At 40.0% G+C, this 13,606-nt stretch overlaps 1 long non-coding RNA gene across 1 annotated transcript; it reads left to right on the top strand.

Annotated features, from left to right (window-relative positions):
• The first annotated feature begins 433 nt into the window (after positions 1-433).
• On the top strand, positions 434-3,442 carry LOC111587617 (uncharacterized). The gene is made up of 5 exons (XR_008603063.1): positions 434-1,519; positions 1,703-1,808; positions 1,936-2,080; positions 2,207-2,332; positions 2,796-3,442. It is a non-coding gene; the product is annotated as an uncharacterized LOC111587617 (long non-coding RNA).
• Positions 3,443-13,606: the final 10,164 nt, after the last annotated feature.

Raw genomic sequence — 13,606 nt, 5'->3', positions numbered from 1 at the left:
TTCTCCTCCTCCTCCCTCCTCCTCCTCCTTATCCCTCCTCTCCCTCCTCTTCCCCTCAGTCTCTTCCTCCTCCTCCCCCTCTCCTCCTCCTTATCCCTTCTCTCCCCCTCCTCCTCCCCCTCACAGCTCTTCCTTTTTCTCCCATTCCTCCCCCTCTCTCTCCAGTCTCCTCCAGCTCCCTTGTTCTCCTCCCCAGATCCTCCTCCACTGCCACTGACCAGGCACTGGAGTCGCAGGGATTTCGGAGGGATGAGAACAAAATCGTCCCTCACTCTTTCCTCTCTCCTCCCCCTCTCATTCTTCTTTCTCTCCCATTCCTCCCTCACTCCTTCCTCTTTCCTCTCCCTCCTCCTCCTCTTCTCACTCTTCTTTTTCTCCCTCCTTCCACCCTCTGTCCTATCTCCTCCCCGCTCCTCCTTTCCTTGTTCTCCTCCCCCGGATCCTCCTCCACTGCCACTGACCAAGCGCTGGAGTTGCAGGATTTCGGAGGATGAGAACTAAATCTTCCTTCGGAGGCTGCCTCCACTCTCCTTCCCCTCCAACTTTTTCTGGTCAGCGACCTCCTGACAAACATGCAGGAGGACCCCTCTCACCATGTTTTACTAACCAATGTGTGAGTTTCTCTCCCCAGAAGCCTCCTGCCCTACCTAAGAGGGCTGCTGGACCTCCTGCTGGCCAGTCTCCATTTAAGAAGGTTCGCAAATCTTCCATTTCATTAAATTTACCTAGTTTTATTTTCAACATTGTAGCTACGTGTGATTTTCTGGATGTGATCTGATCAGATTTTATTTGAATCAGTCTGTTGTGATTATGTCTGATCAGATCTATTCCAACTTTATTTGAATGGATTTTCTTGGATTGTATTTTGTGTGATTCTATCGGAGCTCGGTTCTTGACGGTGGAACTCTGGTCAGGGTTTCCTGTTAGAGGTGTGGGTGGATCTGGGAGGGATTGTGGGATACCTCCAGTGGTCCCCCCCTTACAGTGAAGCTCCACTCTGTCAGAAGGTGAACAGGATGCAGACGGCATGTTACACAGGAGTAACATGTATGTCTGTATCCCACCCTGGACCCACAGTGGAGTCCACAGTGACAAGATCACAGTTCAGGAGAGTCACACTGGGATTTAAAAGGGGGGTCAAATGTCTTATTTAAGATAATAAATGTAGTGTGAGGGTGAAGGTCTCGCTGCCAGAGGGAAGTTTCCAGAAAAAAAGGTACGTACGGATCCCTGTGAATGCTGCTGTATGAAAAGGTGAGTTTGGGATTTTGATTTTGCATTCGTATATCTAATATTTTGAAATCTCAACAATAGTAACACTTGGAGAAGATTCTGCTGCGTTTTTCTTTTTGATTTCTTTCAGACTGATGACCCCGGGACCCAAGACCAAGACAAGGATGAACCCAAAAGACGACTTGAAGACGAGTGACCGAGTCCCAACAGAGATGAAGCCAGAGATGACGACCAGCCTGTGAGGAGAAAAAAGAACAACTTTACTGAGACTTTACTGGATGCACTGGTAATTTAAATGTGCTTGAGAAAGAATGACCCAACAGACACTGCATGGTTACACAGGGGTTTAGTATGTAGCATATCACAGTCTGAGAAAACGTAGTTATTTTTGTCAGAATCAATAGAAAAATGTATCTGTATCTGTTTGTTGTTTGTTTGTTTGTTTGTTTTAAAAACAAAAAAAAACTAGGTGCTTCAATGACACCAAGCAGATTCAGACAGGATGGAACAGAGATGATGGGAGGCAGATCCAGGACCAGTGCATGACCATCGCAAGACCATTCAGTTAACACAAGGTAAGTTCATGAAATAAACTGGCTAATTAGATATTTTATGTTAAAATGAGCATATGCAGTAAATCAGCTCAAATGTAATTATTTATCTCGAGTCAATAAAAGTTTTCTCTCTTTTTGCTGTCTTTAGAGCTCTCTCTCCAAGATCCTCAATCTAATGAAAGATCAGATCAACAAACCAGACAAGGAACAGCCCAGAAGGAAGTCGGAGCACCCAGAGGAAACCCACACAGTCGCAGAGAGAACATGAACAGAAAGAACCAGCTGAGCAGCAGGTTGGTATCAATGTAAATACAATGTACCTTGTGATAGTGAATTGTTCCAGACTGCTACTGAATCTGAATCTCACACACACACATCTGTGATTTGTTTCTTCCATCACTGTGACTTCAAAACTAAAGAAGATAAGGAGATGGTTGGAGGAGCCCCAGGACAGCAGAACCAGGCCAGGAAGATGAAGAAGATGAAGACCAGCCCCAAATGGACAAGAAGAAGAAGAAGAAGAGCAGCTCCAGATTTCTCCAATGGTAAACTCCCCAAATTCATTGCTTTTACAGATAAAGTAATTGATATCCTGATATTTTTCTTATTACACCAAACGAAAAGGTGACTTTGAACACTAAAATGAGTCTGTTGGTGCAGGTAAGCTTTGTAATGTCTGTAAGTTCTGTTTGTTGTTCATTTCCCATCTGCCTGTCCCTCAGAGTTTCTGTCTGAATTTTCGGAGTTCTTCACTGATTTAGTCTCAATACAGACAGAGTCATTATAACAGATGACTTAAATATCCATGTAGATGCTGTGAATGACAGCTTCAACTGCATTTAGCTCATCGTTAGACTCAGTCGGTTTTTCTCAAAATGTTAATATTCCAACCCAGGCTGCTGGAGGATTTCCCATGATGCACTGAGCACCTCTCCTCTCCTCTATATCTCTTCATACAGTTAGACGCCACCTTTGTATGTCACTGACTTGGTGTTTTGTCCTCTGCAGGTTTCTCTGGATCTGGAGCTGCATGTTTCTTATCTGCTGTTATTGGCCTCAGCGACCTCCACAGTCTTCATGTTCTCTTCCTCCTCTCTACCCTCAACCCAACCACAGCTGTTTTTTTTTTACTTCCCAGATGGGAGGTTTTTTTTTTCCTCACCCCAATTGGAGGTTTTTTTTTGTACTTCCCAACAACAGGAAGTTTTTTTTTCCTCCACACTGGTACCACATGCTTGACTTGATCATACTGCAAAAAGAGAAATCTTCAAATAAAAAACAAAACAACACAATAGAACTGTATCTTTTTGTTTAAAAGTGTAACATAATGAACCCTTCCATTTATGCTTATTTTTGGAGAATGTGTTTTATGTTTAGAAAATTATATTAGTCTGAAAAACATGGTTTCAAACCACAGGTTTCTCAAAAACACCTGGACTCCATCTTAAAACTACACAGCATTTGAACATACTGCTGGGTGTGTAATAACTTGGAGTAAATACACAAGATAGTAAATGTTTGACAGTAAAATTAGACTTTTTTTTGCTGCACATTAAGGACTAAAAATGGTAAATAATTTCTGTATAACTTGGTGTCAGATGTTTAAGAAACAAGATGGCGATTGGGCCACGTTTCATAAAATGCTCCAAATATCATCCAACGTGTGTGAATCACTGAAGGTCCTCAGAGCCTCTTTTTAAGTCTGGAGACTGTGCTGGTCAGTCCATGTTTTCAAGCTGACCATCCTGCTCTTTTTTCCTGAAGTAGTTGTGGCATAGCTTGGACTTACAATTTGGGTCATTATCTTGCTGTAGGATGAACCCCTGATCAACTAGGAACATAACAGAGGGTACTGCATGGTGCTGCAGAATGCTGAGTTGGCTGTTTTGGTTCAGGGTTCCTCTCACTCTGTACAAGTCACTGATCCTGGATCCAGCAAAACAGCCTCAGACCATCATGCTTCCTCCTCCATGTTTGACAGTTGATGTCACACACTGAGGAATCATCCTTTGGCCTACTAAACGGCATACAAAAGTCCTGCATGATGAACCAGATATTTCAAATTTTGATTCATCAGTCCATAATACCTCCTTCAGTAGTCCACTGGTGGTGTTTCAGGGCCCAAGCAAGCCTCTTTTTCTTATTCTGATGCCTTAACAATGGCTTTCTTGCTCCACCTGTCAATTCTGCAACTCCAAGTCTTCTCTTCACAGTTGAAACTGAGACTCGCTTGCTACGACCTCTATACCTCAGAAAAGGACCCTCAGAAACTTGTCTTCTGATTCTGTGGCTTTGGTTCTTCCAGACCTCTTCCTGTTACAGTTTCCCCCAGTTTCTGAGTGCCTTTTGATGGTAAAGAAAACTGTACTCACTGACACCTTGACTTTCTTCACAATTTCTCTGTAGGAAAGACCTACATTTTTAAGTGTTATGATGGTCTGTCTCACTTCTATTGTTAGTCGCCTTTTCCTCACCATTTTTATAGCAACACACTACTTTCTGCTGTACAATACAGTTCAAATCATGCTCTGGAGGGTATGGTACCACACTGTGTTCCAACACGACTTTTATGCAGACAGAGGGGGTTGTAAGTCATCAAGAAAAGTTGGGACACATGTAAGAATTAGTAGCACTAACTTTCAAGACTTGATCAACCTCCATTGCTGCAGAACAGCTTTAAGTTTTTAATCCATTTCCTGTTCCTTGAAAAAGGCATTTTGTCTATATTTCTGAAATGTACATTATTTTTTCAGTTTTGGGTAACCTTACCTTTTTTTAAAAAACCTCTGGCAGTTCACCACTTACCTTTGTACCATTTCAAGCTATTCATTGGACTTGAACTACTTGAATTTCAATTAAAAACAGGAAAAAATGGGGCGTTCTAAAACATTTGACCAGTAGTGTATATTGAAAAGAGGAGGGGACTAAGCACTGAACATAGGGGAACCCCTGTAGATAGGCTTTGCAGTTCGGACACTTCTCCCCTCCAAGATACTCTGAAGTATCTCCCTGAGAGGTGGGACATGAACCAGCAGAGGGCTGATCCTGAGATCCCAAGTTCAGTGGAGACGAGGATTTGATGGTTAAGCAGCTGACAGATCTAACACCAATGGAGCTGAAGACTGTCCAGCAGCTCTAGCAGAATGCATGCTACTGTTGTCAAAATCCACTTTACTACAGGAAACGACAACAACGACCTACCACAGTGAAAATGACCAGTTTTACAGAGAATTTTGATCTTGCAGCAAGGCAGCACAGCTCGTTGTTTGTTGTTGCACAATTTGACTTATCACTCTTTTAAGGGAAAACTGAAGCTGCACCTTATCCCTGCCCCATTATTATGGGTATAAAGAAGAATAGACAAGCCAGAGCACTTTTAATCCTATCAAGTGCAACCAGACCATTATGTACTACAGAATGGGCAATATTGTGGTCCAGGGCACACAGGAGTACGAAGACAAGTAGTATCAATAGATGTAAAACATACCTTTCAAACAGTATTTCAGCAAAGGTAAAGTAACAAGATTTTAGTTTTTTTACTTGAATGTTTAGGGTTTAACAAGATCGTTTGGCAAAATGGAATGTGCTTTTCATAAGTACTCATGTCTAATGCAATAAAAATAAGAACTATTGTGTTTGTGTTCGCTTCCATTGACATATCTTCATATCTACAGTGGGCACAGGTCTTCTGCTGCTAAATTTGCCATGTTGCACTCTAGAGAGGGCCTCTGGTTATTTCCAGCAACTCTAGGTTCTCTTACATGTTTGGAAGCAATTAATGAGGCCAGTGGTACTCAGAAGGTTGCAGTCTGCAACCTCACCACCAGATGACACTAAATCCTACACACTGGATCTTTAAGAGGCTTTTTAATGTTGCTGATGCAGAGTTCATTTTTAATGTATAAAAACACAAGTTTCATGAGCTCATTAAATGCTTTGTTATATCTTGATCTGAAAGAACCACTAGCAGTCTAGACAAGCTAAAGTACATAGTTAAGCATTTCCGTGACTGTTTACTGGAAAGTAATGAAAATAACGAAATTGCAACATTCCACCTCCAACGAAAAGAATGAGATAAATATAAATGTAAAGCTAATCTATGTGCTTATTGCCTTCAATGAATTTGCACAAAGGCCCAGTGTATGTTCTCCTTTAATTTGAACCATAGATGGTGTGTCATACATCCATCATTTAATTAAATCCACCATAAATTGGTGGTCTCTCCTTAAACAACTTCAGTAGGGTTAATAAATTCAGATGTGGTCTGAGAAGCCAAAAGCTGTACCCAAGAAAAAATGCAAATAAAACTGGTCAATCATCACCATCAACAACAACAGCAGCAACAACAACAACAGATATACTGGAGCTAGTATCCAAAAGTATCTACTGAGAAAAATATTTTTTTTTGTTGTTTTCAAGAAAGAAATGTGGCATATTACTGCCTTTTCCAATTTCTTTTATTTTATATGGCTTCAACCACAGATGGTCCTCCTTAGGTTAAGAAGTTACCATGGTTCATAATGAAATGTCACATCAACCATTAACTTGCTGTGTAGATACCAGATCAGCAAATCAGATGTGCATGGAGCACTCTAAAAGAAGATCTAAAGAGTGTGCTTCAACTTCTAGAATTCCAAGGTAGATGTTTAAAGTGAGTGAATGAAATAAACCACTGTAAAGAGCTTTCATTCAGTGATTTCACTCTTTACATCAGTTATAGAAGGTTTAACTGTGATTTCTCTCTACATTACAGGTGCAGATGCTGGTGCCTAAAAAGCCTCTAGTTGTTGATGATTATCTTTCACCCTGCCAGGTCTTACTCTATAGCAGGGGTATTCAATTAAAATTCAAAGAGGTCCAGTCAGATAAATTTTATTAAAGCAAAGGTCCAGAACATCATAAAATCTAACTTGAATTAGTGTGATATATGTTGATGTAATCCACTACTTTTATTTGCGTCTGCATGTAATCAGTAACTGATCTCCAAATCAAATAAATTCAGTACGATTCAAAAACATTTTAACAACAAATATGAATTTTTACAAAATTGATATAACTGTATATCTTCAAACAAAGTGCAGAACTTGAAAAAAATAATGACTGAACCAACTTATATACATCTTTAACAATACCTAAATCAAAAAATTTAAACAATTGAACACTTTCACATTTTTTCCCTGTCGTCTCTCACTCCCCTTATATCCCCTGCTGCTTTTTTCATTTGCACAACTGACTTCCCCTCTTGACGTCCCTTTAGTTTGCCCCTAGTTATGCTGCTATAGGCCTAGGCTGCTGGGGGACCTCTCTTGATGCACTGAGCCCTTCTCTAACTACCTTTGTATTTACTATATATACCATTATTGCATTACACTCACTCTATTTCTCCCTGTGTCCTTTCTCCAAGTGTCCCTGGTCCCAGAGCTGGATGCTTCAGATGTGTGGTTGTTCTCCCGCCAACTGTAACCCTCTACCTGTAACCCTCTACCTCTATCCCTCTACCCCTCCATCTCTATCCCTCTGCCTCTTCCCCTCTATCTCTATCCCTCTATCTCTACCTCTCTACCTCTTCTGTCCCTCTCAACCTGCCCGGCCAGCAGGCAGATGGGTCCCCCCACATTAGAGCCGGGTTCTGCTCAAGGTTTTTTTCCCTGTTAAAAGGGTGTTTTCCTTGCCACTGTCGCCTTTTGGCTTGCTCTGGGGGTCAGGCATATGGGTTCTGTAAAGCGTCTCGAGACAATTTGACTGCAATTGGCACTATATAAATAAAATTGAATTGAACTGAATTGCTTAATGGGAGAACTGCGCTGCAGCTTTCCCTGCCAGTATTTTGAATTGTGGCCTGAATGCTGTCAGGGTCATTCTCAAACACATCTGGAGGTGCTCCTTGATGAATCTGGAATGATATACAGTTTTGATTCTGTTCACAGTTGAGAAAACACCCTCATAGCTGTATGTTGAGCCAGACATGGTCAGTATGCTATTGTCCTCTTGGTGTCGCTTTTTTTATTTTCCTTTTTTGTTCATCCTCTTTTTGTATGGAGTCACAGGAGTGCCACAATAAAATATAAATCTGTTAAAAAAAAAAAATAGGGAAATAAATATGTAAATATAGAGAGGAATAAATAAAAGAATAAATCTGTTAAAAATAAGGAAATAAATATGTAAATATAAAGACAAATAAATAAATAAATATGGAAATATAAAGGTACATTTTGTCTTTGCTTTTCCCTTTTCCTGTTGTTTTTTCCTTTTGTTTTTCCATTTTGTCACTGCTTTTTCCTTAGTCCATCAAGTAAACGCAAAGGCAAATGCATCGCTAATTCACACTAAAGCTAATATTTACTGGATGCTAAATATTAGCATCTTCTCTGGTCAATACACACAGAAATATAGTGGACACAAACTCCGCCCAAATCCATTTGAGTCAATCAAAAAGCAAAAGCAAAAGCAAAAGCAAAAGCTTTTGCTTTTACTTGATGGCAATGACTAAAGGAAAAGGTAATAACAAAAGGAAAAACCAATGACAAAATGGAAAACAAAAGGAAAAAACAAAGGGAAAAGCAAAGACAAAATTTACCTTGCTATCTACATATTTATTTATTCTTTTATTTATTTCTCTTTATATTTACATATTTATTTCCTTATCTTTGAACAGATTTATTTATTTATTTGTTCTTTTATTTATTTCTCTCTATATTTACACATTTATTTCCTGATTACTTTTAACAGTTTTATATTTTATTGCGGCACTCCTGTGACTCCAAATTTTTGCCTGTCCCTTGCCTCTCAATGTAAAGACTTTATTGGCTAAATAGAGTCACATGGTATGGCTGAACTCGTACGTAATTGGTCTGTGTGTTCGTGAGCTGATAAACCAATGCTGGAAACACTGGAAAAGATGCCACGGTGAAATTGAAGCGACCCATCAAATTTAAAATCGCATTACAATTTACTGACTGCCAGTCCAGTCTGTATAAGAGTGTGTCTGGGTCCAGATCTGGACTGTGGTCTGCCAGTTAGTGACCCCTGTCATAGATATATAGCAGTGGAAGAAATGATTAGACCACCCTTGTTTTCTTCAATGTCTTGTTCATTTTAATGCCATGGAGACATGGTTTAGACTTGGCTCTCTCTCGCTGGTGGACAGGCTCGTCCACATCTTCTCGCCATACGATTCTTCAGTTAATCATCAGTCTCTGATAACCCGAAAGAGAAAGGAATCCCTCCCTACAATGAATGATTGATAGGTGTGTTTGTGTCTTAGTGTCTTTATTATTAGTCATAGCCTAAGGGCACAGTCATATGTAGTTACTTATGGTCTTCCTGTTAAAGTTGTATGGCAGTGCTCTCATTTATTTGGGTTACGTACATCTCCAATCATATGCACTTAATCAGTTTTATGTTCTTTGACACAGGGGCGGATCCACTGGGGTGGCATAGGGTGGCAACTGCCACCCCTAGAAGATGCCTTGCCACCCCAGCTGCCACCCCAGTTCTGAACAATCTAATTCAAAAATATGTATATGAAAGGTTGTGGCCGGCCGTAAAGAGCGAAAGTCCAGGAAGGACGAATAACGAGTGAAACTCCGATGTCCGAGTGCTTTCGAATGCACCATGTAGACGTAACGTCCGGTACAGTCTATGCCAGACCTGGGCATCGTACGGCCCGCGGGCCACATCCGGCCCGCCGTATGACCCTGACTGGCCCATATGAGGTCATTGGAAAATATTAAAAGTCAATGCAAATATATATCATCACAATGCATGCAAGCGATACGCCTGCACTGCTTTTATTTTGAAAGATCTGCTAAGGTACCGTTTTTTTCGTACAAACATTTGACTGATGCAGAGCGGGGAGGACGTCTGAAAGTTCGCTGCTAAACTGCTAAAGCAGCAAGGATTTTTTATTTTTTATTTTTTTTTAACCAAAGCTCACACATGTCAGTAAGTCATTCTCTGATGGAGAGTTTATAAAAGAATGTCTGGTGAACTCTGCAGCGCTGATATGCCCGGAGAAGAAAGGAGCGTTCGTTAATGTGACCCTTTCCAGGCGAACCGTAACGAGGCGGGTGGAGAGCATCGCCGAAAATCTGGAGCTTGAGCTGCACAACAAAGTGGACAATTTTGACGTTTTCTCCTTGGCTCTGGACGAGAGCTGTGATGTCCGTGACACAGCCCAGTTACTCATCTTTATACGTGGACTAACAAAAACCTTAGAGGTGACGGAGGAGCTGTCAGCTGTGCAGCCAATGAAGGGAACCACGACGGTTCACTGAGGTAAATACATGCATGAACAAGCTGGGACTAAAATGGGAGAGTTTGGTTGGTGTTACAACTGATGGCTGTCCAAATTTGACAGGGAAATATGTTGGACTTTTGAAACGGATGCAAGATAAAGTGACTGAAATAAACCCAGAACAGAAACTGATATTTTTGCATTGTATTATACATCAGGAGGTGCTGTGTAAGTCAGTGCTAAAAATCAACCACGTGACTGATGTTGTGTTATATTATTATTATTATTATTATTATTATTATTATTATTATTATTATTATTGTTATCAGTTTATTTAAAAAGGTACCATGTACAATATTAAACATAAATGTTTCCATTTGATGTATTGCACTAGAGATAGCTTTAAGTTAATTTCCATCTGCAGTCCCTTGGCAGGTCACAATAAAAACATCAAAACATTAAAATGTTACAAAAAAGTACATGACAGTGAAACAAAACATTATACACCCACACACTCTTAAAAGTACACACACTCACACACAAATGCCAATTAAAAGGACATTGCTGGACTAAAATACATGACAGTGAAACAAAACATACACACACTCTTAAAAGCACACATGTACACACAGTCACACACAAATACTAATTAAAACGACGTTAATGGTTGGAGTTCTGAGTGTTCTTAAGCAAGTTTTTCAGTTTGCTTTTAAAACTGCCGATCCACTGAGTTGTAGCTTTTACAGAAAAAGCTGACTGTCCAAAGGTGGTGCATCGAAAAGGTATTGAACAGTCAGTGGTGGAAGATATCCTCGTGGATTTTATAGATTGTGCCGAGCGATACTGAAGTAGTTAACTTCATCAGGACAAGAGCATTGAATTACAGACAGTTTGTTGTCTTTTTGGAGGAGATGATAGTGAACATGGTGACCTTGGTTACCAGACAGCTGTCAGATGGATCAGCCTGGACAAGGTGCTTAAACGAGTTTGTGATCTGAGAGCAGAGATTCAAGAGTTTTGTGAGAAGAAAGGCAGGGACATCACCAAGCTCTCAGATGCAGACTGGATATCAGACCTTGCTTTTTGCTGTTGATGTGACTGCACTAATGAATGAACTAAATACCAAGCTGCAAGGCAAGGGCCTCTTTGCACATGAAATGTACAGCCTGGTGACTGCTTTTATGAGAAAGCTGAAATTTCTGTCAAGCCAGTTGGAGGGCAACATTCTCATCCACATGCCCACACTGAAGGAAGTCACACCATCAAAAATATCTACAACTCAATAGGCAGCAATCATAGTTTAAATGAAAAAACAAAGTCTTTCATTAAATAGTTGTGTTCTGTGTTCCACATTTTCATTGTATCATTGTAATGTTTCATTTACTGTTTTTATTGAGATATATATTGAGCAGAGCTGTAAGTGTATTGGTCCGGCCCTTAACAACCGTCAAAGTTTCTCATGTGGCCCCATATGAAAATTAATTGCCCACCCCTGGTCTATGCTCCTACAGATACGAGGCAACACGACCCCCCTGAGGGGGCTGATCTTAGACCTCACTCATGTGGATGACAGCTGGACTTCGGTGTGGCAGTAAGACACTAGTTAGACTGGGTTAGACTACATGCTAATATAACTGTTCACAATGTATTAAATGCTAATAGTGTCTAAATTCACATAAAGTGTTTGCTTGCGAGACGAACCACGGTTTCCACTGAGTCTGGGCCTTGCTAATTTTTAATTATGTAGCTAGCTAATGTTAGAGAACAGCCACAGAAGGATGGTGGGGATCGTCTGTGGAAGTTTTTCTCCTTTTTTTTTTTGATAATTACAACCTGTGGTTCTGACAACAGACTGTAAGTCAAAACAAATCACACATTCACTAAGACTTTACATGACATTAAAGTGTAACTAAACCCCCAGTCACACCAGGTTTTCATGCACTGTTTGAAAACTACATCCTGCTTGTTTAATGCTGGTTTTTATAATTTTGGTGTTAAGGTCATAATAACACCAACATTGATGTGTTTCGTCACAGTACAGTCATATCATTTAGTTTACAGCTGAAAAAACGTTTACATGTTAAGTATCTCTTTAAAGGTTTAAATTGTACACATCAGATTGTATCATAGTTAATAATGAAAATTATCAAAGGAAAAAACATAGTTCAGTCAGTGTGATTCTTGTAGGAGACAGTAAAGAATGAAGAGGAAGGAACCACCAGCAGCTTTTCCCAGCCTAAAAGAAGAGAGGAGGAAGAACATCCCAGAGAGGAGATGGAGGAGGAAGAGTTCAGAGAAAGAGAAAGAAATGAAGGCATGCAGAGCTCAGACAGCGAAAGGTAAATCAGAGACTACCTCTGGTCCAGCTGGTCCACATGCTATGAATATTGTGTTAGTATAATATATCTGAGTAAGAGGTACACCTGTTGCAATAATTACCTTTTTGGACAAATTATTATCTGATGTAGTTAGTCTTTTAATTTTAAGATGATAAGTAGATCCTTAATTCTTAGGAATATCCAAATATTGGAATTCTAGAATTATTGTAAGAAATGTCTCAAATAAAGAGCATCAAAAAATAAAACCACAAATCTAAGACAATAAATAAAATTATCTGGACTCTGACTCTGTTCTAGATGAATTAATAATGTTATCATTGTGGCAGGCTGAACATAAGCTAGATCACACAAATGCAGATTTCCCAAAACAGTACATAAGAGAGACATTGTCTAGTCTTAATCTAATTTGTTGCTAAATTTAAGAAACATTTTGAACATATCTAGCATTTGGTTTCTTCAAAGTGTATAAATCTTTTCCCCTTTCTGCTAGACATATCAGATCACATATTGTGATTGACAGCTAATAAGAACAACTCATGTTTAGGATTGGCTGACAAATACAAATGATATTTACTTATTTAACATACTTATTTCAGCAGTATTTGCGTCAAATTGATAACGCCTGCTGGTTGGTTTCATCCAAATCCATCATTCCATTTTTGAGTTATGTTGCTAACAGACAGACAAACCAATGCCAATCATCACATGACTCTACCAAGGCTCCGCCTCCTTGGCAGAGTATATATATATGTGTGTGTGTGTGTGTGTGTGTGTGTGTGTGTGTGTGTGTGTGTGTGTGTGTGTGTGTGTGTGTGTGTGTGTGTGTGTGTATATATATGTGTGTATATGTGTATATATATTCTAGTTTGAGCTAATGTGAGAATTGAGACATAAACACAGATTAACGTGGTGTAAAGTGACAACAGCTAAGCCAACAGCAAACACAGCTGAGTCAAGAGAGTGTAAGGAAAAGAGAAAAGCGAGCAAAGAGAGGAATTTAAAAAGGAAACGATAGATTTCACTGTGGGGAGAAGGGAGAGAGAGTAGGAGGTAGCAGGGAGAGAGAGAGAGAGAGAGAGAGAGAGAGAGAGAGAGAGAGAGAGAGAGAGAGAGAGAGAGAGAGAGAGAGAGAGAGAGAGAGAGAGAGAGAGAGAGAGAGAGAGAGAGAGAGAGAGAGAGAGAGAGAGAGAGAGAGAGACAGTTCTCCCAGAGGAGTTTAGACTCGCAGAGGGAGCAGAGGCAGA

The sequence above is a fragment of the Amphiprion ocellaris genome, chromosome 10 (assembly GCF_022539595.1).
Source record: "Amphiprion ocellaris isolate individual 3 ecotype Okinawa chromosome 10, ASM2253959v1, whole genome shotgun sequence".
Taxonomy (NCBI): Eukaryota; Metazoa; Chordata; class Actinopteri; family Pomacentridae; genus Amphiprion; species Amphiprion ocellaris.
Note: the sequence above shows the minus strand (reverse complement) of the source record. Positions and strands in the feature narration are given on the sequence as shown.